Source organism: Equus asinus, chromosome 14 (genome assembly GCF_041296235.1).
Source record: "Equus asinus isolate D_3611 breed Donkey chromosome 14, EquAss-T2T_v2, whole genome shotgun sequence".
Taxonomy (NCBI): domain Eukaryota; kingdom Metazoa; phylum Chordata; class Mammalia; order Perissodactyla; family Equidae; genus Equus; species Equus asinus.
In genome coordinates this window covers 24,206,543-24,233,295 of record NC_091803.1, presented here as the reverse complement: position 1 = coordinate 24,233,295, position 26,753 = coordinate 24,206,543, and positions in this window count along the sequence as shown.

The window sequence follows — 26,753 nt, the reverse complement described above, 5'->3', positions numbered from 1 at the left end:
TATTCTCTAGTGGTCTCTTACTTACTTGGCCTAGACTGATTTAGTCCCTTTGCTCTTCCCATCCTGAATTATTATTTTCATTTCTTGTTACAACTCGTGTTATGAGTTTGTACTTAGAGTGATAAGATCGTCTTTGCTTTGGTAGTTTCCTTACCTTTATCCTAATGCTATAGTTGAATATTTGCTATCCTATTCTGGTTCTATCTATCTGTCTCCCTACTCTGTGGTTTGTGACCCCTTTCTCCCTTTTTTCTTTTTTCAGGTATGAGAGCCTTCTTGAAGATTTCTTGTAGTGGAGGACTTTTGGTTAAAAATTCCCTTAACTTTTGTTTGTCTGGAAAAGATTTAATTTCTCCCTCATATCTGAAAGAAATTCTTGCTGGATAGAGTATTCTTGGCTGAAGATTTTTATCTTTTAAAGTTTTGAATATGTCACTCCATTCTCTCCTAGCTTGTAAGGTTTCTGTAGAGAAATCTGCTGAAAGTCTGATAGGAGTTCCTTTATAGGTTATTTTCTTCTGTCTTGCTGCCCTGAGTATTCTTTCTTTGTCTTTCATTTTTCCCATTTGTACTACTATATGCTTTGCAGTAGGTCTTTTTACCTTGACAAATCTAGGAGATCTGAAAGCTTCCTCCACACACATTTCTCCCTCAATCCCTAGATTTGGGAAGTTCTCCTCTATAATTTCATTAAGCACACTTTCTGCTCCATTTTTCTTTTCCATGTTCTCGGGAATTCCTATGATCCTTAAATTCTTTCTCCTCATCGAATCCGCTATCTCTCTAATATTTTCCTCATTCTTTTTAATTCTTAGTTCTCTTTCTTCTTCTGTCTGGAGCCATTCAGCCTGTCTATCTTCGATTATGCTAATTTGCTCCTCTATAGTGTCTACATTGGCATTCAGGGAATCCGTATTCTGTTTTATCTGGTCCCTTGTATTTTTCATCTCTAGTAATTCTGTTTGATTCTTCTTTATAATTTCAATCTCTTTTGTGAAGTAACTCCAGAACTTGGCTTGTTTCTCTATCTTTCTCTCTACCTCATTGAGTGTTTTTATGACAGCTACTCTGAACTCATTTGCACTTAGTTTACCTATTTGCAAGTCCTCAGGACTTAATTCTGTGTTTTTATTGTTTTCCTTCTGGTCTAGAGCTTTTATAAATTGCTGGATGATAGAGGAGCGGTTTTTGTGCATGATGGTAGAATTTGGTTGCAGTTACAGCTTGTTGCCACTAGATGGGGGTCGAGAGCTGCGCATTCTGAGCTCTCTTCCTTCAGGCAAGATGGCGGCGCCTAGCGCAGTTTGCCAGGGGAGGAGCAGTTTCTCTCGCACACCGATCTGGATTTGGATCAGCTCTGTTCTCTGGTCTCCCGGGGCCCTGGCTTGATGGGGTCCCCGCACACGGAACTTTCCCCATCAGTGGCTTTCCACTGCACTGGCAGCGGGAGTCCTGGACAATGCCCTGGTCATGTGGCCCCTCCTCCGCTCCTTCCCTCACTCGTGGCAGCGATCCCAGTCTTGAGGGGAGGGAGCGAAGTTCTCTCTTACCCCGTTCCAGCTCCTCTGAGGGCGGCTACAGCCTCTCTGTTCTCCATCTTCTTACTCTGCAGGTCTCTGACGGTCTCAGCCTTAGAGGTCGTTGGTTGAAATTCAGTTTTTCCGTTTCTTTGGTTTAATTTTGGAGGGGAGAGAGTCTTGGGTCAGCTCACCGCACCATTTTGTTCCACCTCCCTCCCTTGCTATCTATCTTTTTAAATCTATTTGTGGCTTCACATATGATCCATCCTGGAAAATGCCCCATGTGTCCCATGTGAGGAGAACTTGAATTCTATTGTTGTTGGGTAAAGTGTCTGTAGACGTCTGTGTGGTCTAGGCGGCTTGTGCTAAGTCCTCCATTTCCTTACTTACCTCCTTTCTGGTTGTTCTATCCATTGTAGTAGGGGAGGTATTGAAGTCTTCAACTATTTTTGCTTCATAAATTTTGCTTGTCTGTCATTGAGTGTGTAAATGTTTTTAATTGTTATATGTTCTTGCTCTGTGAAAGCTTTTATTAGTATATAAGATCCTTCCGTCTTTTGTAAACTTTTTTGATTTAAAGTCTTCTTTGTCTCATATTAGTATAGACACCTCTGGTCTCTTTTGTTTACTATTTGCATGGAATATCTTTTTCCATCCTTTTATTTTCAATCTGTTTGTGTCTTTGGATCACAAGTGAGTCTCTTATAGACAGCATATAGTTGGACTATGTGTTTTTTTTTTTTTTTTTTTTAAATATTTATTTTTTCCTTTTTCTCCCCAAAGCCCCCCGGTACATAGTTGTGTATTCTTCGTTGTGGGTTCTTCTAGTTGTGGCATGTGGGACGCTGCCTCAGCGTGGTCTGATGAGCAGTGCCATGTCCGCGCCCAGGATTCGAACCAAGGAAACACTGGGCCGCCTGCAGCGGAGCTTGCGAACTTAACTGCTCGGCCACGGGGCCAGCCCCAAGGACTATGTGTTTTTATCCATTTTGCCAGTCTGTCTTTTGATTCAAGAGTTTAATACATTTACATTTAAACTAATTACTGATAAGGAGAAACTTGCTTCTGTCATTGTGTTATTTGTTTTTGATATGCCTGTGAGTTTTTTTGTTCCTCATTTTCTGCATTACTATCTTCTTATATGTCTAGTTGATTTTTTGTAGTGAAATGTTTAAATTCTTTTCTCATTTCCTTTTGTATATATTTTATTTGCTATTTTATTTGCAGTTACCATGGGGATTACATTTAACGTCCTAAAATTAGAACACTCTAATTTGAAGTTATATCAACTTAACTTCAATAACATAAAAAACTCTTCTTTACAGCTCTGTCCCCACCCCTTTTAGCCGTTGATGTCACAAAGTTACATCTTTAAACATTGTGTGCCTAAAAAATAAACTAATATTTCGTTTAAATGCATTAGTCTCTAAAATTATGAAGAAAACAAGATTTGGAGTTACAAACCAAACTTACAGCAATACTAACGTTTACACTAATAATAGCTATTTTTCCTTGAAATGAATTAATTTCTTAAATCATGTAGAAAAGAAAAAGTTCATTTATAAGACATTGTTACAGTAATACTAGCTTTTATAATTGCTCATGTATTTACCTCTATTGAGATCTTTGTTTCTCCATATGGCTTTGTGTTTCTGTCTATTTTCCTTTCATTTCACCTTACAGGCCTCCCTTGAGCATTTATTGCAGGGCAGGTCTAGTGGTCACAAACCCACTTAGCTTTTGTTTATTTGAGAATGTCTTAATTTCTTCCTCACTTTTGAGGGACTGTTTTAAATATGTTTTGCCATATACAGAATTCTTGGTTGACAGTTTTATTCTTTTAGCACTTTAAAAATACCTATCCACTGTCCTCTGGACTTAAACATTTTCTGATAAGAAATCTTCTGATAATTTTATTGAGGATCACTTGTATATGACAATTCGTTTCTTGCTGTTTTCAAGATTTTCTCTTTGCCTTTGTCTTTTGAAAGTTTGATTTGATGTGTCTCATTGTGGATCTCTTTGAGTTCATCTTACTTGAAGATCATTGATCTACTTGGATGTTTATATTCATTAATTTCACCAAATTTTGGAAATTTTCAGCCATTATTTCTTCAGATATTCTCTATGTCCCCTTTTCTCTCTCCTCTTCCTCTAGAACTCCCATGAGGCATATGTTGGTCTGCTTGATGGTGTCCCACAAGTTCCTTAGGCTGTTTGCTTTTCTTCAATCTTTTTTATTTCTACTCCTCAGACTGATTAATTTCCATTGTCTTATCTTTTTTTTTTTTTGAGGAAGATTAGCCCTGAGTTAACATCTGCTGCCAATCCTCCTATTTTTGCTGAGGAAGACTGGCCTTGAGCCAACATCCATGCCCATCTTCCTCTACTTTATATGTGGGATGCTTGCCACAGCATGGCTTGCCAAGTGGTGCCACGTCCATGCCCAGGATCCGAACTGATGAACCCCAGGCCACTGAAGTGGAACATGTGAACTTAACCACTGCACCACTGGGCTTGCCCCTCCATTGTCTTATCTTCAAGTTCGCTGATTCTTTTGTCTTCTCGCTCCAATCTGCCTTTGAATCCCTCTAGTGAATTTTTAATTTTAGTTATTGTACTTTGCAGCTCTGGAATTTCTTTTTTTTTAAGGTTATCTGTCTCTTTATTGATATTTTCACTTTGTTCACACATCATTTTCTGGAATTTATCCACATCTTCCTTTAGTTCTTTGAGCACTTTAAAGCCTTTAAAGTCTTTGTGTAATCTATCTACCATTAGGTCTCTTTCAGGGACAGTTTCTATTGATTTATTTCTTTCTTTCAATGGGACATACTTTCCTGTTTATTTGTATGCATTGTGATTCCTTGTTGAACACTGTAGATTTGAATCTAATAATGTCTTAACTCTGGAAACCAAATTTTCCCCCTTCCCAGGGTTTGCTGTTTTTTGTTCATTGTTTTAATTTTTTAAAATTGTTATAGGCTGTTTCTGTGCCAATGATCAGCCTAAGGTGTAAACTTAAGGTCTTCTTAGGTCTTTTCTGAGCTTTTCCCTGCACGTGTGTTGTCACTTTCTAATTTTCCTCATATATGCAATTGTTTCTGGATGTCCTTTCACTTGTGGAAGGGGAAAATTAGGAAAGTGAAGTGGGGGAAGGGGCACCAGCCCTTTAGATCTCCTGGAATTCACCTCACCTGGAGAGGGAGGGGTTTGCAACAGTGGAGGAAGGCTCAACAACAATGGTTGCTTACCTCTTTGTCTCCACCTCTGTGATTAGAAGCAGCAATCAGTGATCAGAGCACAAATCCTCAATGTTTGGAGGACATGGATCTTTTTGCACACCCTGGCTCCCACAAGCTGTGTGTAAGCTGGTCTTGTAGTGCACAGCTGCCTGCCATGTGGCTGAGGGTGGAGGACTGCTACTAGTAACTGCTACTATGCCAAGGGCTGAAATTGACCAAAATTAACCATACATTATTGTCCAACACTTCCCTTGGAAGTTGCAAGGCTTCAACAGACTCCAGAGTTCCAAAATAGCTACATCAGACAGATTCTGCCAGTGCAATTGTTGCCTAGGTAGGAAGACAGTTTCCTGATGCTGATATCGACCCTGATATCAGTTTCCCCACACTAAACCCAGCATATATGGGGTTAAAACCAAAACACTCATTCCCTGCTTACTCTCTGGCTTCCTGGCTCCAGAATCCGCTATCCTCCCTGGAGACAGACACTGTCAAGGACAAGCACCTGGACCATCTCCTCCCCACAAAGAGATACAAGCTGGTGGGAAAGCTGCTGACCAGCAAGGTCACGAGCTCCCTCCTCTCTGCAAGTGTCTCAAGGCCAAAGACAGGCTGGTGGGAAAGCTCCGATCAGCAAGGCCATATGCCCCCCGTCCCCTACCTAAAGCCCCAAATAAAACCCCTTCCTTTTAGCTTTTCTGGGAGTTTGGGATTTCAGCGTTAGCTGCCCTCTCTCCTTGCTCAGCACTGTGCAAAAATAAAGTTCCTACTTTTTTTCCACCACACCCGGTGTCAGAGATTGGCTTGCTGCACAACGGGTGAGTGAACTCACTTCAGGTTCGGTAACAATGCTTCTTACTCTACCATCCTCCCAAGGTCCTCCTCCAACGCATTTCTTGTTTGCAATGAGAAAATTTCTAAACTCATTTTCATATTATCCTTTTTCTTCAATTAAGGTCTGATAAAGGTAGTAGAATATTTTCTTTAGAAATAGGACGATGAGCACAAACTTCTCAGTTGGGGGAGACTCACATAACCTGGAGGGCTGGCCAATGCTTGCCTCCATATTGAACTGCTGCACTGGCTACTCTGCTTTCTTTCTGTCTGTTCTTCTTGGTCAACAGCTTCTTCCCCAGTATCAGGTAGTCAGTAATCCTTCTCAAAATTATTTTTGCATTTTCTCTGAAAATTTTTCTCTTTCCCTGTATTATTATATCATAAGCTCAGAAATCAGAAAAACAGCTTGGAAGAGTGACCCAAATAGGATTTAAGGCTGTGGGGCTTGTCTTGAAGGCAGGGCATGCCCCGAGGCCAGAGTCTGTGATCTGTACCTTATCTCTTCCTTCTTTCCCTCCTTGTTTTTCCTTTTTCTTCCTCCCTTCTCCTGTCCTCTCTTTCTATATATGTCTGTGTAAAGAAATTTATATATTTATATATGTATATTTATATATTTATCTGTGTGTGTATGTGCTCCTGCATGTGTATGTGTGTGGATTTAACAACAAAACACCATGGCACACCACAAAAAACTCTAAAAATCTACTGGCATGAGGAAGCAGTTCCCACACGTTCCTCCTGGTGGAGCCTCAGCATTCTCATACCAACAACAAATGCTAGGCTGGACTGAATGGAAAGGTCCATGTAACCGTGACATACCCATACACAGCAGCCAGAAAAGGTAGGATTTAAGCGAACCTCTCCAAAAGCGAGGAAGCCCATGTGGATCCATGTGTATGCAGGTCCTTGGAGAAGTACACACGTGGCCCCACACTAAAGGGAAGAATATTTCTTGGTACTTGAGACTATTTAGAGAAGCAGTGTAGCCCAGTGGATAAGGCAATGGACTGTCCAGTTAGGATTTTGACTCTGCCACTTATAAGCTGTGTGGACTTGCACAAGTTATTTGACATCCTTATGTTTCATTTTCCTAATCTGTGAAATGAGCATGGCACTAGTGCCTACTTCATGGGCTTGTTGTAAAGATCATATAATTCACGTGTGAAGCACTTAGGATAGAATATGATACCTGGATGGCTGATGACCCTAATTTTCTGGAAAAGTAATTTCAAATTCTGCATGCTTCTTTAACTATTGCTCACGAGCTAACATTACTGAGCACTTATTGTGTGCCAGACACTGGGAAAACACATCTTCATTTTTCACATTACTTATAACCCATTTTGTTGCTTTTTTTTTTTTTTTTAACAAATCAAGACCTGAGACTCAGAGGTGTCCATTTCAAGATCACTCACCCTGTACTTGGCACAGCTGGTTTTGGACCCCAGCCTCTGCAATTGCACATGCTCCTTCTCCATGCTCCTTTACCATCTCTTTCAGGTATCAGTATCATAGAACAACTCGCCAGATCAAATCATGCAGTATTTTGTGCACAATAAACAACTATATCTGAAAGTCATGCTCCATGACGCCACACTGGAGAAAATGTAGCTGGGTTACTAAATGGTTGGTGATTCACCTAGAACTCTGCTGTCCAATGTGGTAGGCACTAGTGATATTATATGACGAAAACAATAGACATTTGTTTATCACAGTTCTGGAGGCTGGGAAGTCAAAGACCAAGGTGTCAGCCATTTGGTCCATGTGAGGGCTCTTTTCCTAGCTTGCAGATGGCCACTTTCTCACTGTGTCCTCACACAGGAGAGAGAGATGCATATTTCTCTCTCTTCTTGTTCTTTTTTTAACATAAAGTTATTTTATTGAGTTCTTCTTCTTCTTGTAAGACCATTAATCTCATCATAAGGACTCCACTCTTATGGCTTCATTTAATCCTAAGTATCTTGCAAAAGCACGATCTTCAAATACCATCACATTGGGAATTAGGGCTTCAATATATGATTTTTGGGAGGAAGCAAGCATTTAGTCCACAGCAGATACTGAGTCTTTGAAATGTGGCTGGTCTGGATTGAGATGTGATGAAAATGTAAAAGACATGCTAGATTTAAAAGATTTAATTAAATAAGTAAAATATCTCAATTTTAAAAAATAAGGATTTCATGTTGAGATTATAAAATTTTGATATATTGAGTTAAATGAAATAATTATTTTCACCTGAATCTTTTTACCTTTTTAATATAGCTATAAGAAAATTTAAAATTACATATGTGGCCACATTATACTTCTATTGGAAGTGCTGACCTAAGATCACTGACAGGAAATCTGTGGTGGTAGGTATTGTCTGAAAAACTTGCAATATTTGTTGTGAAAATTGTTGCATGAATATTTCTTTTTGATATAAGATACAACAAATACTGCACTTCTCAGTGAACTGACATGCTCCCTTCTGTTAGTGATTCTGAATTATTTATCTTTGCTTTCATTTTTACCTTGAGAGCTAGGCAATGGGCAGACTAGTTTCCAGATGTATACATTTTTAGACATTTACTAAATTTTGGTTTTCCATTTGTTTTTCCCAACTCTATTGAGATATAATTGACATACAATAGTGTGTATATTTAAAGTATACAATGTGTTGTTTTATATATTTACATTTTGCAATATGATTACCACTGTAGTGTTAGCTAACACCTCTATCATGTCACACAATTACCATTTAGTTTTTGTGGTGAGAACATGTAAGATCTAGTCTCTTAGCAATTTGAAGTATATAATACAATATTGTTGACTATACTAACTATGCAGTACATTAGGTCTCCAGAACTTGCTCATCTTCTAATTGGAAGTTTGTTCCTATTGACTGACTTTTCCCCAATTCTCCAGCCCTCAAGCTCCTGGTAACCACCACTCTGTTCTCTGTTTCTACGAGTTCAGCTTTTTTGCACTTCACACATAAGTGATATCAAACAGTATTTGTCTTTGTCTGAATTATCCCACCTAGTGTAACATGATCAAGGTCCATCTATGTCATCACAATGGCAGGATATCCTTTCTCATGGCTGAATAATATTCTATTATATATATGTGTATATATATATAATCTCACATCTTCCTTATCCATTTGTCTGTTGATAGGCACTTAGATTCTTTTTGTACCTTGGCTATTGTGAATAATGCTGCAATAAACATAGGTGTGCATATATCTCTTTCATTTCTTGTTTTCATTTCTTTTGAGTATATATCCAGAAGTGGAATTGGTAGATCTATTTTTAACTTTTTGAGGAACCTTCATATTGTTTTCCATAGTAGCTGAACCAATTTGCATTCCTTCCAACAGTGTACAGGGGTTCCCTTTTCTCGACATCCTCTCCAACACTTATCTCTTGTCTTCTTGGTGATAGCCCTTCTAACAGGTGTGAGGTGATATCTCATTTGCTTTTGATTTGCATTTCACTGATGATTAGTGATGTTGAGCATCCTTTCATACACCTGTTGGCCATTGGATGTCTTCTCTGGAAAAATGTCTATTAAGTTCCTCTGCTCATTTTTAAATCAGATTTTTGTTGTTGTTGTTACTGAGTTGTATGAGTTCTTTATATATCTTTGATAATAACCTCTTATCTGATATATGGCTTGGAAATATTTTCTCTCATTCTGTAAGTTATCTTTTCATTTTGTAGTACTTTTTGCTGTGCGGAAGGTTTTAGTTCATTGTGGTCCCACTTGTTGATTTTTACTTTTGTTGATTACGCTTTTGGTGTCATGTCCAAAAAAACCATTGCCAAGCCCACCGTCCAGGAGCTTCTTCCCTATGTTTTTATCTAGAAGTTTTATGGCATCAGGTCTTATGTTTAAGTATTTAATCCATTTCAAATTAATTTTTGAGAGGTGTTAGGGGACCAGTTTTATTATTTTGCATCCAGTTTTCCCAGCACCATTTGTTGAAGAGACAGTTCTTTCCCCATTAGAGTATTCCTGGCTTCCTTGTCAAATATCAATTGACCATGTGTGGAGGGGTTATTTCTGGGCTCTCTCTTCTGTTGATTGGTCTATGTGTCTATTTTTAGTCTAACACTATATTGTTTTAATTACTAGAGCTTTGTAGTATAGTTTGAAATCAGAAAGTGTAATTCCTCTATCTCATTTTTTTCTCAGTGTTGCCTGGCTACATGGGGTCTTTTGTGGTTGCATAAAATTATTTTCTATTTCTGTAAAAATTGCCATTGGAATCTTGATAAGTATTTCATTGAATTTGTAGATTGCTTTGGGCAAATTGGGCATTTTTTCGATATTAATTCTTCTGATCAATGAACATGGGCTATCTTTCCATTTGTTTATGTCTTCTTCCATTTCTTTCGTCAAAGTCTTGTAGTTTTCATTGTACAGTGTACATGGCTTTCCCTTGCTTGGTTAAATTTATTACTATTTTTGTGTGTGTTTTTGATGCTATTCTGAATGGGTTAGTTTTTTGTCTTTGTTTTTTAGATATCTCATTGTTGGTGTATGCAAATGCAACTGATTTCTGTATGTTGATTTGGAAACCGCAACTTTACTGAGTTTGTTGATTAATCCCAATAATTTTTTGATTGAGCCTTTAGGATTTTCTCTATATAAGATAACGTCATCTGTAAATAATGACAGTTTTACTTCTTCCTTTATGATTTGGATGCCTTTTATTTCTTTATCTTGCCTGATTGCTCTAGCCAGGTCTTCCAGGGTTATGTTGAATAAGAGTGAGGAGAGTGGGCATCCTTGTCTTGTTCTTGATCTTAGAGGAAAAGCTTTCAGTCTTTTATCATTGAGTATGATGTTAGCTGTGGATTTGTTGTATATGGCTGTTATTATGTTGAGGTATGTTATTTCTATACCTAATTTTTTGAGGTTTTTTTCCATGAGAGGATGTTGCATTTTAAAAAAAATTCTTCTGCATGTATTGAGATGATCCATAATTATTTTATTTCATCCTATTCCTGTGGTGCATCACATTTATTGATTTGCATATGTTGAACAATGCTTGCATCCAAGGGATTAATTTTGATTGATCATGGCATTTTATCCTTTTGATGTGCTTTTGAATTTGAGTTGCTAGTATTTTGTTGAGAATTTTTGCATCTCTTTTCATCATGGCTCTTGGGCTATAATTCTTGTCTTATAGTATCTTATCTGGCTTTGTTAATGAGGTAATGCTGGCCTCATCAAATGAGTTTGGGAGTGTTCTCTCTTCTTCAGCTTTTTGAAAGTATTTGAGAAGGATTGACATTATTTTTTAAATGTTTGATAAATCTCACCAGTGAAGCCACCAGATCCTATTTTGTGTGTGTGTGTGTGTTGGGGCTTTTTGATTATTGACTGGGTCTCCTTACTCATGATTAGTCTGTTCATATTTTCTATTTCTTCATGATGCAATTTTTTTTTTTTGTGGGTGAAGATTCACCCTGAGCTATCATCCATTGCCAATCTTCCTCTTTTTTCCCTTTTTATGTGAGCTACCACCACAGCATAGCTGCTGACAGATGAGTGGTGAAGGTCTGTGCCCAGAACTGAACCTGTGCTGCCAAAGTGGAGCACACGAAACTTAACCACTAGGCCACTGGGGCTGGACTCATGATTCAATCTTGATATGTTTCTAGGAATTTATGCATGTCTTCTAGGTTATCCAATTTGTTGAAATATAATTGTTCATAGTAGTCTCTTATAATACCAGATTTCTTGGTACCAGGTGTAACATCTTATCTTTCATTTCTAACTTTATTCATTTGAATCTTTTTTTTTTCTTAAGTAGTCTAGCTAGAGGTTTGCCAATTTTATTTATCTTTTTGAAAAATCAGCTGTTAGGTTTGTTGATTCTTTCTATTGCTTTTCTTGTCTCTTGCATTTATTTCTGCTCTGATTTTTATTATTTCCTTCCTTCTGATAATTTTGGACTTAGTTTGTTCTTTTTACTAGTTCCCTGAGGTGTAAAGTTAGATTATTTGAGATCTTTCTAAATTTTTAATTTTTGCCTTTATTGTTATAAACTTTCCTGTCAGAACTGCTTTTGCAGCATCATCCTACAGGATTTGATATGTTGTGGTTCCATTTTTGTTTGTTTCAAGATAATTTTTTTAATAAACAAATATGTTGTTCTATTCCTTTCAACTGGTAAAAAGACTTCTACTCCAGAATCTAATTTTCCAAATCACTAAAGTTTACAGCTCAAATGGTAATGATTTTTTTAGTTGGGGCCAATTAGGATGGATTTTGTTTTTATTGAGGTCATAGCAGTTTACAAAATTGTGAAATTTCAGTTGTACATTACCATTTGTCTATCACTATGTAAGTGCGCCCCTTCACCCTTTGTGCCCACCCTCAACCCCCTTCACCCTGGTAACTAGTGAACTGTTCTCTTTGTCTTTGTTTTTGTTTATCTTCCACACATGAATGAAATCATGTGGTGTTTGTCTTTCTCTGTCTGGTTTATCTCACTTAACATAATACCTCAAGGTCCTTCCATGTTGTTGCGAATGGGATGATTTTGTCTTTTTTATGGTTGAGTAGTATTCCATTATGTATACCACATCTTTATCCAGTCATCAGTCGATGGGCATTTGGGTTGCTTCCGCATCTTGGCTATTGTGAATAATGCTGCAATGAACACAGGGGTGCATAGTGTCTTTGAATTGGTGATTTCAATTTCTTTGGATAAATATTCAGTAGTGGGACAGCTGGGTCATATGATATTTGTGTTTTTAATTTTTTGAGTAATCTCCATACTATTTCCATAGTGGCTGCACCAGGTTGCATTCCCACCCAGCAGTGTATGAGGGTTCCCTTTTCTACACAACATTTCCAACACTTATTTTTTGTCTTGGTGATTATAGTCATTCTAATGAGTGCAAGGTGATATCTTAGTGTAGTTTTGATTTGCATTTCCCTGATGATTAGTGGTGCTGAACATCTTTTCATGTGCTATTGGCCATCTGTATATTGTCTTTGGAAAAATGTCTGTTGATATCCTCTGCCAATTTTTTGATCAGGTTGTTCATTTTTTTGTTGTTGAGTTGTATGACTTCCTTATATATTTCATAAATTCATCTTTTCTCAGATATATGATTTGCAAATATTTTCTCTCAGTTGGTGGGCTGTCTTTTTGTTTTATTGATGGTTTCCTTGCTGTGCAGAAGCTCTTCAGTCTGATACCGTCCTATTTGTTTATTTTTTCTTTTGTTTCTCTTGCCTAAGTATAGACAAGGTATTTGAAAAGATACTGCTATGACCAATGTCAAAGAGCCTACTACCTATGTTTTCCTCTAGGAGTTTTACATTCAAGTTTTTAATCTATTTTAAGTTAATTTTGTGCATGGCGTAAGATAATGGTCTGCTTTTATTCTTTTCATGTGACTGTCCAGTTTTCCTAGCACCATGTATTGAAGTGACCTTCCTTTCTCCATTGAATGTTCTCATCTGCATTGTTGAAGATTAGCTGTCCACAGTTGTGTGGCTTTACTTCTGGACTCTCAATTCTGTTTTACTGATTTGTGTGACTGTTTTTGTGCCAGTACAATGCTGCTTTGGTTACTAGGATTGCACTGAATCTGTGGATTGCTTTAGGTAATATGGACATTTTAACTATGTTTATTCTTCAAAGCCATGAGCATGGAATATCTTTCCATTTCTTTATGTCCTCTTTGATTTCTTTCAACAATGTCTTATAGTTTCCAATGTATAGATCTTTCACCTCCTCAGTTAAATTTATTTGTAGGTATTTTGTTCTTTTTGGTGCTATTGTAAATGGGATTGTATTCTTGATTTCCCTTTCTACTAGTTCATTATTAGTGTATAGAAATGCAACTGCTTTTTTATGTTGATTTTGTATCCTGCAAGTTTACTGTATTCATTTATTATTTCTAATAATATTTTGGAGGATTTCTTTTAGGGTTTTCTATATATAAAATCATGTCATCTGCATATAGTGACAATTTTACTTCTTCATTTCCAACTTGGTTCCCTTTTATTTCTTTTTCTTGCCTAATTGCTCTGGCGAGGACTTCCAATACTCTGTTGAATAACAGCGGCAAAGTGGGCATGCTTGTTCCTATTGTTAGAAGGATAGCTTTCAGTTTTTCACTGTTTAGTATGATGTCACCTGTGGGTTTATCATATATGGCCTTTATTATGTTGAGGCATTTCCCTTTTATACCCAATTTATTCAGAGTTTTTATCATAAGTGGATGTGGTGTCTTGTTGAATGCTTCCTCTGCATCTATTGAGATGATCATGTGATTTTATTCTTCATTTTATTAATGTAGTATATCACATTGAGATTTGCAGATGTTGAAACATTCTTGCATCCCTGGGATAAATCCCACTTGATCATGGTGTATGATCCTTTGAATGTATTGCTGTATTCAAATTGCCAGTATTTTGTCAAGGATTTTTGCATCTATGTTCATCAGTGATATTGGTCTGTCATATTCTTTCTTTGTGTTGTCTGTCTGGTTTTGGTATGAGGGTAATGGCCACATAGAATGAATTAGGAAGGTTCCTCTCCTCATCAGTTTTTTGGAGGAGTTTGAGAAGGATAGAAACTAAATCTTCTTTGATTGGTAGAATTCACCAGGGAAGCCATATGGTTCTGGACTTTTGTTTTTTGGGAGGTTTTTGGTTGCTGTTTCAATCTCCTTACTAGTGATTGGCGTATTCAAGTTCCTTATTTCTTACTGATTCAGTTTTTGGAAAGTTGTACAATCTTAAGAATTTATCTATTTCTAGAGTTTACTTTTTCTTGGCGTATCTTTTCATACTATTCTCTTATTACCCTTTGTATTTCCGTGGTATACGCTGTAATTTCCCCTATTTTATTTCTGATTTCATCTATTTGAGTCTTCTTTTTCCTTGTTGAATCTAGCTAAAGTTTTGTCAATTTTGTTCACCTTTTCAACAAAGAACCAACCCTTATTTTCATTGATCTTTTCTGTTATCTCGTTAGTCTCTATTTCATTTATTTCTGCTTTGATTTTTATTTTCTTCCTTCTACTGATTTTGGGCTTTGTTTGTTCTTAATTTTCTAATTCCTTTAGGTGTAGTGTTAGATTATTTATGAGAGTTTTCAAGTTTTTTGAGGTAGGCTTTTATTTACTATAAACTTCCTTCTTAGTGCCATTTTTGCTGTATCCCATAAATTTTGGTATGTCATATTTTCATTTTCTTTTATCTCCAGATGTTTTTTATTTTTTGGTGACCCAATAGTTCTTCAGTAGCATTTTGTGAATTCTCTACATAATTGCTGATTTTTTAAAAGTGTTCTTGTAGTTTATTTCTAGTTTCATACTGTAGTGGTCAGAAAAGATGCTTGATATTATTTCCATCATCTTAAATTTATTGAGACTTGTTTTGTGGCCTAATATGTGATCTATCCTAGGGAATGTTCCATGTGCATTTGAGAAGAATGTGTATTCTGCTGTTTTTTGATGGAATGTTCTGTATATATGTATTCAATCCATCTTATCTAATTGTGTCATGTAAGGCTAATGTTTCCTGGTTGCTCTTCTGTCTGGATGATCCATCCATGGATGTAAGGGGAGTATGAAAGTTCCCTACTGTTATTGTGTTTATGACTATTTTTCTTTTTATGTCTGATAATAGTTGCCTTATTTAGGTGTTCTTATGTTGGGGACATACATGTTTACAATTGCTGTATTTTCTTGTTGGATTTTTCCCTTTATCATGTAATGCCCTTCTTTGTGTACATACCACAATTTAAAAATCCTTTCATAAATACCCATTTAAGTTTCTTCCATGTCTGGCAATTGGAAATAATACTGCAATGAACATGGGGATGAAGATACCTTGTTGAGTTCCTGATTTCAATTCCTTTGGATATATGCCTAGAAGTGAGATTGCTGCAAAATTTGGTAGCTCTATTGTTATTTTTTTGTGGAACTTCCATACTGTTTTCCATAATGATTGTACAAATATACATGCTGTGAACAGTGTACAAGTATTCCTTTTTCACCACATCCTTCCCAAAACTTATTTTTTCTCTTTTTTGTAATAGCCATCCTAAGAAGTGTGAGGTGATATCTTGTGATTTTGATTTGCATTTCCCTGATTAGTGATATTGAACACCTCTTTATGTATCCATTGTTCAATAGAATATCTTCTTTGGAAAAAGGTATGTTTGGGTTCCTTGCTCATTTTATAATTAGACTATTTGTTTTTTTGTTATTGAGTTATATGAGTTCTTTATATTTTATGTATTAACCCCTTATCAGATATGTGGTTTACAAGTACCTTTCCTCATTCTTTAGGCTGCCTTTTTCATTTTTGTGATTGTTTTCTTTGCAGTGCAAAATCTTTTTAGATTGATGTAGTCCCACTTGTTTATTTTTGCTTTTGTTGCCTGTATTTTTGGTATCACAGCTAAGAAATCGTTGCCCAGTCCAACATCAAGAAGCTTTTCCCCTTTGTTTTCCTCTCGTAGTTTTATGGTTTCAGGACTTACAGGTAAGCCTTTAATCCATATTGAATTGCATGCGTTCCTCATATATTTTGGATATTAACCACTTATTTGATATATAGTTTGCAAATATTATCTCCCACTCAGTAGATTTTGTCTTCATTTTGTTGATTGTTTCTTTTGCTGTGCAGAAACTTATTAGTGTGATGTAGTCCCATTTGTTGATTTTTACTTTTGTTTGCTGTGCTTTTGGTGTCATATCCAAAAAATGTTGCCAAGACTAATCTCAAAGAGCTTCATCCCTATGTTTTCTTCCAGGATTTTTATGGTTTCAGATCTTACATTTAAGTCTAATCCATGCTGATTAATTTTTGCAAGTGGTGTAAGATAAATTGAAGAAGGCATAAATAAATGGAAAGATATCCTGTGTTCAAGGACTGGAAGAATTCATATTGTTAAAATGTCCATACTACCTAAAGCCATCTATAGATTCAATGAAATTCCTATCAAAAGCCCAGTGGCATTTTTAACCAATATAGAAAAACAATCCTAAAATTCATATGGAACCAGAAAGACCCCAAATGGCCAAAGCAATCCTGAGAAAGAAGAAGAAAGCTAGAGGCATCACACTTCCTAATTTCAAACTATGTTAAAAGCTATAATAATCAAAACAACATAGTACTGGCATAAGAACAGACAGACCATTAGAACAGTACAGAGAGCTCAGAAATAAACCCATGTATATAAGGTCAACTAACATTTGAAAAGTGAGTCAAGAATACTTAAGGAAGAAAGGGTAGTCTTTTCAAAAAACGGTGTTGGGAAAACTAAATAGTCACACTCAAAAGAATGAAATGTATGTGTTGTTCATATATTTTGGATGTTAACTCCTCTTCTGATATATGGCTTGCAAAAATTTTCTCCCAGTCTGTAGTTTGCTTTTGATTGTTGATTATTGTTTCTTTTGCTTTGGAGAAGATTTAAGTTTGATATAGTCCCATTTGTGTTGGGAAGTGTTCCTTCCTCTTCTATTTTTGGGAAAGTTTGAGAAAGATTGATATTAATTCTTTAGTAATTATTTGCTGGAATTCACCAGTGAAGCTATCTGGTCCTAGAAGTTTGTTTGTTGGGAGGTTTTTGAGTACTGATTCAATCTTCTTACTAGCAATTTGTGTGTTCAGATTTTTTACTTCTTCATGATCCAGTCTTGGTAGATTGAATGTTTCTAGGAGTTTATACACTTTTTCTAGGTTGTCTAATTAATAGTAGTCTCTTAAGGGCCTTTGTATTTCTGTTGTATCAGCTGTAACATCTTCTTTTCACTTCTGATTTTATTTATTTGAGTCCTCTCTCTTTTTTCCTTGATGAGTACAGCGAAAAGTTTGCCAATTTTATCTTTTCAAAAAACCAACTCTTAGTTTTGTTGTTCTTTTCTATTCTATTTTTTGTTTCTATTTCATTTATTTCTACTCTGATCTTTGTTGTTACCTTCCTTCTACTAACTTTGGGCTTCATGTGTTCTTCTTTTTCCTGTTCCTTGTGGAGTAAAGTTAGGCTGTGTATTTATCTCTTTTGTTTCTTGATGTAGCTGTTCATTGCCGTAAACTTCCCTCTTAGCACTGCTTTTGCTGCATTGCATGTTTTGATATTTTGTATTTCCATTTTCATTAGTCTCAAGGTATTTTTTGACTTCTTTGAACTACTGATTTTTCAGTAGCGTGTTGTTTAATCTTCACTTCTATATAAATTTTCTTCTTGTAATTGACTTCTAATTTCATATCATTGTTTTCAGAAAAGATGCCTGATATGATTTCACTCTTCCTAAATTTATTGAGACATGTTTAGTGGCCTAACTTATGACCTATCCTGGAGAATGTTCCATATGCACTTGAGAAGAATGTGTATTCTGATGCTTTGGGATGGAATGTTCTGTATATGTCTGTTATGTCCATCTGGTTTAATGTGTCATGTAAGTCTAATATTTTCTTTTTTGTCTGTGTGGTGGATCTATCCATTGATGAAAGTGAGGTATTAAAGTCCCCTACTATTATTGTTTTGCTGTCTATTTCTCCCTTTAGATCTGTTAATATTTGCTTTATTTATTTAGGTGCTCCTATGTTGGGTGGATAAATATTTACAAAGGTTGTAACTCCTTGTTGGATTAACCCTTTATCATTAGGTAATGACCTTCTTTGTCTCTTACTGCAGTCTTTGTCTAAAGTCTATTTTGTATGATATAAGTATAGCTACTCTGGCTTTCTTCTGACTTCCATTTGCATGAAATATCTTGTTCCATCCCATCACTTTCAGTCTTTTTCTGTCCTTACAACTGGAGCAAGTCTCTTACAGGCAGCATATAGATGGATCTAGTTTTTTAATTCATTCAGCCACTTTATGTCTCTTTAATGAAAATTTAGTTCATTTACACTTAAAGGAATTATTGATAAGGTCAGACATTGCCATTTTGTTAATTGTTTTCTGATTTTTTGTAATTTTTCTATTCTTTTCTTCTTCTCTTTCTCTATTCCGTTGTGATTTGATGATTTTCTTTGGTGGTATACTTAGATTCCTTTCTGCTTATCTTTTGCATAATTACTATATGTTTTCACTTTGTGGTTACCATGAGGTTTATATAAAACAACTTATAAGTTTGAATGCAGTCTTACTTCTAGCCACACATTTTATGTTTCGAATCTCACCATTTACATATTTTTATCTTGTATATCCCTTAACAAATTATTGCAGTAATAGTTATTTTCACTACTTTGGTCTTTTAACCTTCATACTAGCTTTATATGTGATTAACTCACATCTTTACAACATTAGGTTAGTCTAAACGTTACTGTATACATCTTTGCTAATGTGGTTTATACTTTCATAAGTTTTTCTCTTCCTAATTAGTGCTCTTTTGTTTAAGCTTAAAGAAGTTCCTTTAACATTTCTTTTAAGGCCAGTCTACTGGTGATGAACTCATTCAGCTTTTGGCTTGCTGGAAAACTCTTTATGTCTCCTTCAATTCTGAAGGACAACTTTGCCGAATAGAGTATTCTGGCTTGACAGCTCCCCCTCACCCAATATATTGTATATGTTGTGCCACTCCCTTCTTGCCTGCAAGGTTTCTGCTGAAAAATCTGCTGATAATCTTATGGGATTCCCTTGTACATAACAAGTTGTTTTCTCTCATGCTGTTTTTAAGATTCTTTCCTTGACTTTCACTTTTGACAATTTAATTATGATGTGTCTTCATGTTGGTCTCTTTGGGTTCATCTTATTTGGAAGTCTCTGGGCTTCCAGAATCTGGATGTCTGTTTATCTCCCCAGGTTAGGGAAGTTTTCAGCCATTATTTCTTTAAATAAGTTCTCTTACCCTTTCTCTCTCTCCTCCTTCTGGGATCCCTATAATGCAAATTTTGTTCTGCTTGATGTTGTCCCATAAATCTCTTAAGCTCTCTTCACTTTGTCATTCTTTTCATTTTTGCTGCTCTGATTGGGTAAGTTCTACTGACCTGTCTTTGAGTTCAATGATCTTTTCTTCTGCTTCTTCTAGTCTGTAGTTGAAACCCTCTGTTGTATTTTTCAGTTCAATGATTGTATTATTCAGTGCCGTGACTTCTATTTGTTACTTTATTATATTTTATATCTCTGTTGAAATTCTCACTTAGTTCATACATTGTTCTCCTGAGCTCTATGTGCATAATTATGACTATTATATGAACTGTTTATCAAGTAAATCACTTATCTCTGTTTCATTAAGGTCTTTTTCTGAGGTTTTATCTTGTCCTTTCTTTGGAACATATTCCTGTTTCTTCATTTTCCTTGACTGAGTCAGTTTTATGTATTAGATAAAACAGTCACCTCTTCCAGTCTCAAAGGTGTGGCCTCATGTAGGAAATGAACTTTATTGTTCAATTCTTCCCTAGCCCTTTGTTGTCTCTCAAACCTTTGTGATTGTCCAAGAAGCCTACTTCACTTTTAGTAGATCCCAGTAGTTGATGGATCCTGTCAGCATTCCAAAGGGGAGGATCTCAGTCAGCACTTCAATTCAGGCTGATTGGAAGACAGAAGCTTGGTTGGCAGCTGTAAAGTATGCTAATATACCTCTTTTAGGGGAAGACTTGGAGATGGGTTTTTCTCTCTGTTCCCTCTGCAGTGAGCCCTTGGCTGATAACCAGTTGAGGACACTTTGTTTCCTACCATCCAACTGAACACACAAACACAAACCCAACTGGCCACCACCAGAGTCAGACTATCGAGGGATGTGTCTCCTGGGTGATAGACACAAAAGCTGGGGTGTCAGATATGTACACATGCTCCTTTTCTGGGGAGAGTGATGACTTGTGGTTGGGTAGAAGGACAGCATAAAGATAGCACCTGCCACCCTTTATGGTCTCTGGAGAGATTACAGTCAGCTCATATGTGTGTGTTTAATTAGAAGCCTGTCCCTCAGCCCATAGCTATGAAGATAAGCTAGTAGGCCTCTTCCACAGAAATACTAGAGGCATGTTTCAGTATGATGTCTCTGCTTGTTCCATGGGGGTGTATCTGGTTAAGAACTTTTCTTTGTTTGTTACAGCACTACAGGACTTGGAAACATAAACCCCATTGGCCACCAGAGCCAGGTGATCAAGGGATGTTCTCTGGGTGTAATTGCAACACATGGGGCTCTAGATGTCTGTGCAAGCTCCTTTTCAGGAGGTGCCAGTGACCTGGAGTGAGGCAAAAGGAGAGAGCAAAGATAACACCTACCCTCTGAGGTCTCTGGAGAGGATTACAGTTGGCCCTTAGATGTGTGTTTACTCAGACGCTTGCCCCTCAAGCTGCTGCTGAGAAGATAAGCTAATAAGTGTTTTTCATAGAAAGACTGGGCATTTTAGCCTCCTGCCTCTTTGATGTGCCTGGGATGTAGCCAGTTAAAACTCTTTTTCCATTTGTTACACTCCTGAGGGACCTGCAAATGTAAGCTCTGCTTGCTACCAAACCTAAGCAATCAAGGGGCATCCCCTGGGAAGAAGCCATAATAACTAGGGTGCTAGGTGAGTACAGAAGTTCCTTTCCAGGAGATACCCATGACCCGGAGTGAGGCAGACAGAGAGTGCAACTATGATACCTGACCACCTCCATCTTTCAGTAGTCCCCGAGAGGTGTGTTAAATTAGATGCCTGCCCCTCAAGTCAAAGCTTTAAGATAAGGAAATAGGCCTCTTTTACAGAAAGATTTGGTGCTTCTGTGCTGGGCCCTGGGGCATTACCAGATGTTTCTCTGTGAGCCCTTTAATAACTGTCTCACAAAAAGCCTTTTATGGATCTCATGAGTGCAAGCCCCATTGGATTTCAAAGCTAGATGTTTTAGAGGCTTGTCTCTCACGTGCACATTGTAAATGTTGGGTTCAAACCCTTCACTTCTCAGGGAGAAACTAGAAGTTGTGAGCTATATCTGGATTGTGGGGTGCCACGCTGGAGGTGGGGCTTATGGTGAGATTGTGTCTCAGCCTCTCCTACAAGTTTCGATGTGTGATTTTTCTTGTTATCTGATGTGTAGGAGCGACTCAGCTAGTTTTTGGGTTTTATCAGATGCAAATGTACTGGAATTAGCTGCATATTTGATGTGTCTGTGGGAAGAAATGAGTTCAGGATTCTCCTACATTGCCGTTAACTAGGACCCTGTACAAGTGTGCCTAAACACTGCACTATATGAATTGCAGAGTTTGTATAACTTCCATTCACTGATACAACAGAGTTCTCTAAAGTGGTAAGCAAGTAACATTCTTTTTTTTTTTTAACTTTTTATTAAGATTATGATAGTTTACAACCTTGTGAAATTTCAGTTGTACATTATTGTTAGTCATGTTGTAGGTGTAACACTTCACCCTTTGTGCTCTCCCCCCACCCCCCCCTTTCTCCTGGTAAGCACCAATCAATTCTCTTTGTCTCTATGTTTAACTTCCACCTATGAGTGGAGTCATACAGAGTTGGTCTTTCTCTGTCTGGGTTGTTTCACTTAACATAATACCTTCAAGGTTCATCCACATTGCTGTGAAAGGGACGATTTTGTCTTTTTTATGGCTGAGTAGTATTCCATTGCATATATACACCATATCTTCTTTATCCAATCATCAGTTGATGGGAATTTAGGTTGCTTCCACGTCTTGGCTATTGTAAATAATGCTGCAATGCACATAGGGGTGCATGGAACTTTTGGAATTGCTGATTTCAAGTTCTTTGGGTAGATACCCAGTAGTGGGATGGCTGGGTCATAAGGTATTTCTATTTTTAATTTTTAGAGAAATCTCCATACGTTTCTCCATAGTGGCTGCATCAGTTTGCATTCCCACCAACAGTGTACGAGGGTTCCTTTTTCTCCACAACCTCTCCAACATTTGTCACTTTTTGTTTTGGATATTTTTGCCATTCTAACAGGTGTAAGGTGATATCTTAGTGTAGTTTTGATTTGCATTTCCCTGATGATTAGTGATGATGAGCATCTTTTCATGTGTCTATTGGCCATCTGTATACCTTCTTTGGAGAAATGTCTGTTCAAGTCCCCTGCCCATTTTTTGATCAGGTTGCTTGATTTTTTGTTGTTGAGCTGTGTGAGTTCTTTATATATCATGGAGATTAAGCACTTGTCAGATATATGACTTGCAAATATTTTTTCCCAGTTAGTGGGTTGTTTTTTTGTTTCAATCCTGTTTTCATTTGCCTTGAAGAAGCTCTTTAGTCTGATGAAGTCCCATTTGTTTATTCTTTCTATTGTTTCCCTCGTCTGAGGAGTTACGGTGTCTGAAAAGATTCTTTTGAAACTGATGTCAAAGAGTGTACTGCCTATATTCTCTTCTAGAACACTTATTGTTTCAGGCCAAATCTTTAGGTCTTTGATCCATTTTGAGTTTATTTTGGTGAATGGTGGAAAAGAATGGTCAATTTTCATTCTTTTACATGTGGCTTTCCAGTTTTCCCAGCACCATTTGTTGAAGAGACTTTCTTTTCTCCATTGTAGGCCCTCTGCTCCTTTGTCTAAGATTAGCTGTCCATAGATGTGTGGTTTTGTTTCTGGGCTTTCAATTCTGTTCCATTGATCTGTGCACCTGTTTTTGTCCCAGTACCATGCTGTTTTGATTACTGTAGCTTTGTAGTATGCTTTGAAGTCAAGGATTGTGATGCCTCCGGCTTTGTTCTTCTTTCTCAGGATTGCTTTAGCAATTTGGGGTCTTTTCTTGCCCCATATGAATTTTAGGATTCTTTGTTCAATTTCTGTAAAGAATGTCATTAGGATTCTGGTTGGGATAGCATTGAATCTGTAGATTGATTTAGGTAGTATGGCCATTTTAACTATGTTTATTCTTCCAATCCATGTGCATGGAATGTCTTTCCATCTCTTTATGTCACCATCAATTTCTTTCAGGAAAGTCTTGTAGTTTTCGTTGTATAGATCTTTCACTTCCTTGGTTAAATTTATCCCAAGGTATTCTATTCTTTTTGTTGCTATTGTGAATGGGATTGAGTTCTTGAGTTCTTTTTCTGTTAGTTCATTGTTAGCGTATAGAAATGCTACTGATTTATGCACGTTGATTTTATACCCTGCAACTTTGCTGTAGGTGTTTATTATTTCTAATAGTTTTCCTGTGGATTCTTTGGGGTTTTCTATATATAAGATCATGTCATCTGCAAACAGTGAGAGTTTTACTTCTTGATTGCTTACTTGGATTCCTTTTATTTCTTTTTCCTGCTGAATTGCTCTGGCCAACACCTCCAGTAGTATGTTGAATAAGAGTGGTGAAAGTAGGCACCCTTGTCTTGTTCCTGTTCTCAGAGGGATGGCTTTCAGTTTTTGTCCATTGAGTATGATGTTGACTGTGGGTTTGTCATATATGGCCTTTATTATGTTGAGATACTTTCCTTCTATACCCATTTTATTGAGGGTTTTTATCATAAATGGGTGTTGGATCTTGTCAAATGCTTTCTCTGCATCTATTGAGATGATCATGTGGTTTTTGTTTCTCATTTTGTTAATGTAGTGTATCACGTTGATTGACTTGCAGATGTTGAACCATCCCTGTGTCCCTGGTATAAATCCCACTTGATCGTGGTGTATCAATTTTTCCTTTTATGAATTGTATTTTTGTTGTCAAGTCTAGGAAATTTTCACTAACCTTAGGTCCTGGAAATTTTCTTATATTTTTTCTAAAAGTTTCATATTTTATATTTAAGTTTATGATTGTGTAATAAATAACTTGGCTGGCCTTTGTCCCTAGTTCCTTGGAGATAACCACTAAACCTTTGGAATTTCCTGAGTGATTGGAGTGCCTTTTGTCCCTTTTTCTTTGGTCCCTGGGACCACACTTGCTAGTTTACGCTAGCAATGTGACTCATGGTGGACCCCCAGAGAGTTTATGCTAATGAGATAACTCAAGATGGATACTGGCCACACCAGAAAGACCAGTTATGTGAGTGGAGGGTTGGGGCTTTGAGCCACATGATATCAACCTTTGGAGAGAAAAGGGAACTGGAGATGAAGTTCAACCACATGGTTGATGATTCAATCAATCATGCTTATACAGTCATGCATTGCTTAATGATAAGCGATACCTTCTGAGAAATGCATCATTAGGCAATTTCATCATTGTGAAAACATCAGAGAGTATACTTACACAAACCTAAATGGTATAGCCTACTACACACCTAGGCTATATGGTACTAATCTTATGAAACCACCATTATGTATGCAGTCTTACATTGACCAAAACATCATTATGTGGCGCACAACTGTATAAAGAAACTCTAATAAAAACTCTGGACACTGCAGCTCAGGTTGTGTTTCCTGACTGGCATGACAATGAATAAGGCATTCTGCAAGTTCGTGATGGTGGTGCTGGCAGAGGCATTATAAGCAACGAAGGCAAATCTATATCCAGATATTTATCTATTTCACTGAGGAGAAATCTTTCCCTCCATGATGAAAAGGAGCTAATTTAATCAGTCTGCTACCAGATGGCTGTCAGCCATATCACAGCCATGCATAGCATGAGGAAATAAGCCAAACCCTCCCCAGAAATGAAAAGTTAAAGCATATGTCTTTGAAGACACTGTTATGTAACAGAAACAACATGATTAACTGTTTAGCTCTAGACAAGTGGGTTAAATTTCTAGGTTTGAGAAACTTTACACAATTAAAAATGATTGAGTACCTATATAGTGAAGAATTAATTTTATCCAAATAGATGTCTGGTCTTTGCCCTCAGCTACTGGGTAGTGATCTCTAGGTCCCTAGAATGTCCTCCTCAATAGGAGCATCTTTGCCTGGAGCTTTGGCCACTGGACAGTTTAACAGTGTAATTCAAGGTGGGGTCTTTGGAACATGCTGTATCAATTTCAATCTATGGAATAACTTGAGACTAAAGGTATTAGCCTGTACCTCCAGGAGGGGCTGGAGATTAATAGTCAGCCATGCAGGCAGTATGTAATTGAGCCCTAGTAAGAACTCTAGACACCAAAAGTTCAGGTGACCTACACTGGTTAGCTATACTCTTTAGGTATTGTCACATATCACAGTCGTGAGGAGAGCAACGCATCCCTTTGGAACTTTCTCAGATCTCACCTTGTGTGTCTCCTCTAGTATGTATTATTTGCCCATAATGAACATCACTGTGAGTATAACAGGCTTCAGTGAGTTATGTGAGTCATTCTAGTGAATTATCAAACCTGAGAAGGTCATGGGAACCTCTGAATTTGTAGCCATGTGCTCAGAAGTGGGAGTGGCTTGAGGACTCCTGAACTTATAGCTGGTGTCTGATGTGAGAGCAGTCTTGTGGAGGACTATACCCTTAACATATGAGGTATGGCCCAACACATTGCAGGCATCCATTCTGAATAATTTTTGCATAAAGTGTGAGATTTAGTTTTATACTTACATATGTTCAATTGTGTCAAGAGCATTTGACACAAATCTGTTGGTCTATGTCACTCTCCAAATGGATCTGGAACTCATGTATGACTTTGTAATGCCATGCATTGGTCATTTGGAAAATACCTGTTTAGTGAGTTATCTAACCTAGTGTTTTAGTTTTTTTTCCCAAGGAAGATTAGACGCCCTAAACTAACATCTGCCAATCCGCCTCTTTTTTCTGAGGAAGACTGGCTCTGAGCTAACATCTATGCCCATCTTCCTCTGCTTTATTTTTTATTTTTATTTTTTTAAAGATTTTATTTTTTCCTTTTTGTCCCCAAAGCCCCCCGGTACATAGTTGTGTATTCTTCGTTGTGGGTTCCTCTAGCTGTGGCATGTGGGACGCTGCCTCAGCGTGGTCTGACGAGCAGTGCCATGTCCGAGCCCAAGATTCGAACCAACGAAACACTGGGCCGCCTGCAGCAGAGCGCGCGAACTTAACCACTCGGCCACGGGGCCAGCCCCTTCCTCTGCTTTATATGTGAGACACCTACCACAGCATGGCTTGCCAAGCGGTGCCATGTCCGCACCCGGGATCCAAACTGGCGGACCCCGTGCCGCCGAAGCGGAACATGCGCACTTAATTTATGCACCACCTGGCCGGCCCCTAACCTCGTGGTTCTTAACTGAGGGTGATTTAACCCTCTAAGAAATGTTTTGCAATGTCTGGAAACAAGTTTGGCTGTCACGTTTGGGGGTTGCTGCTGAGTAGAGGCCAAAGATGCTGCTAAACACCTTACAATGCACATAACA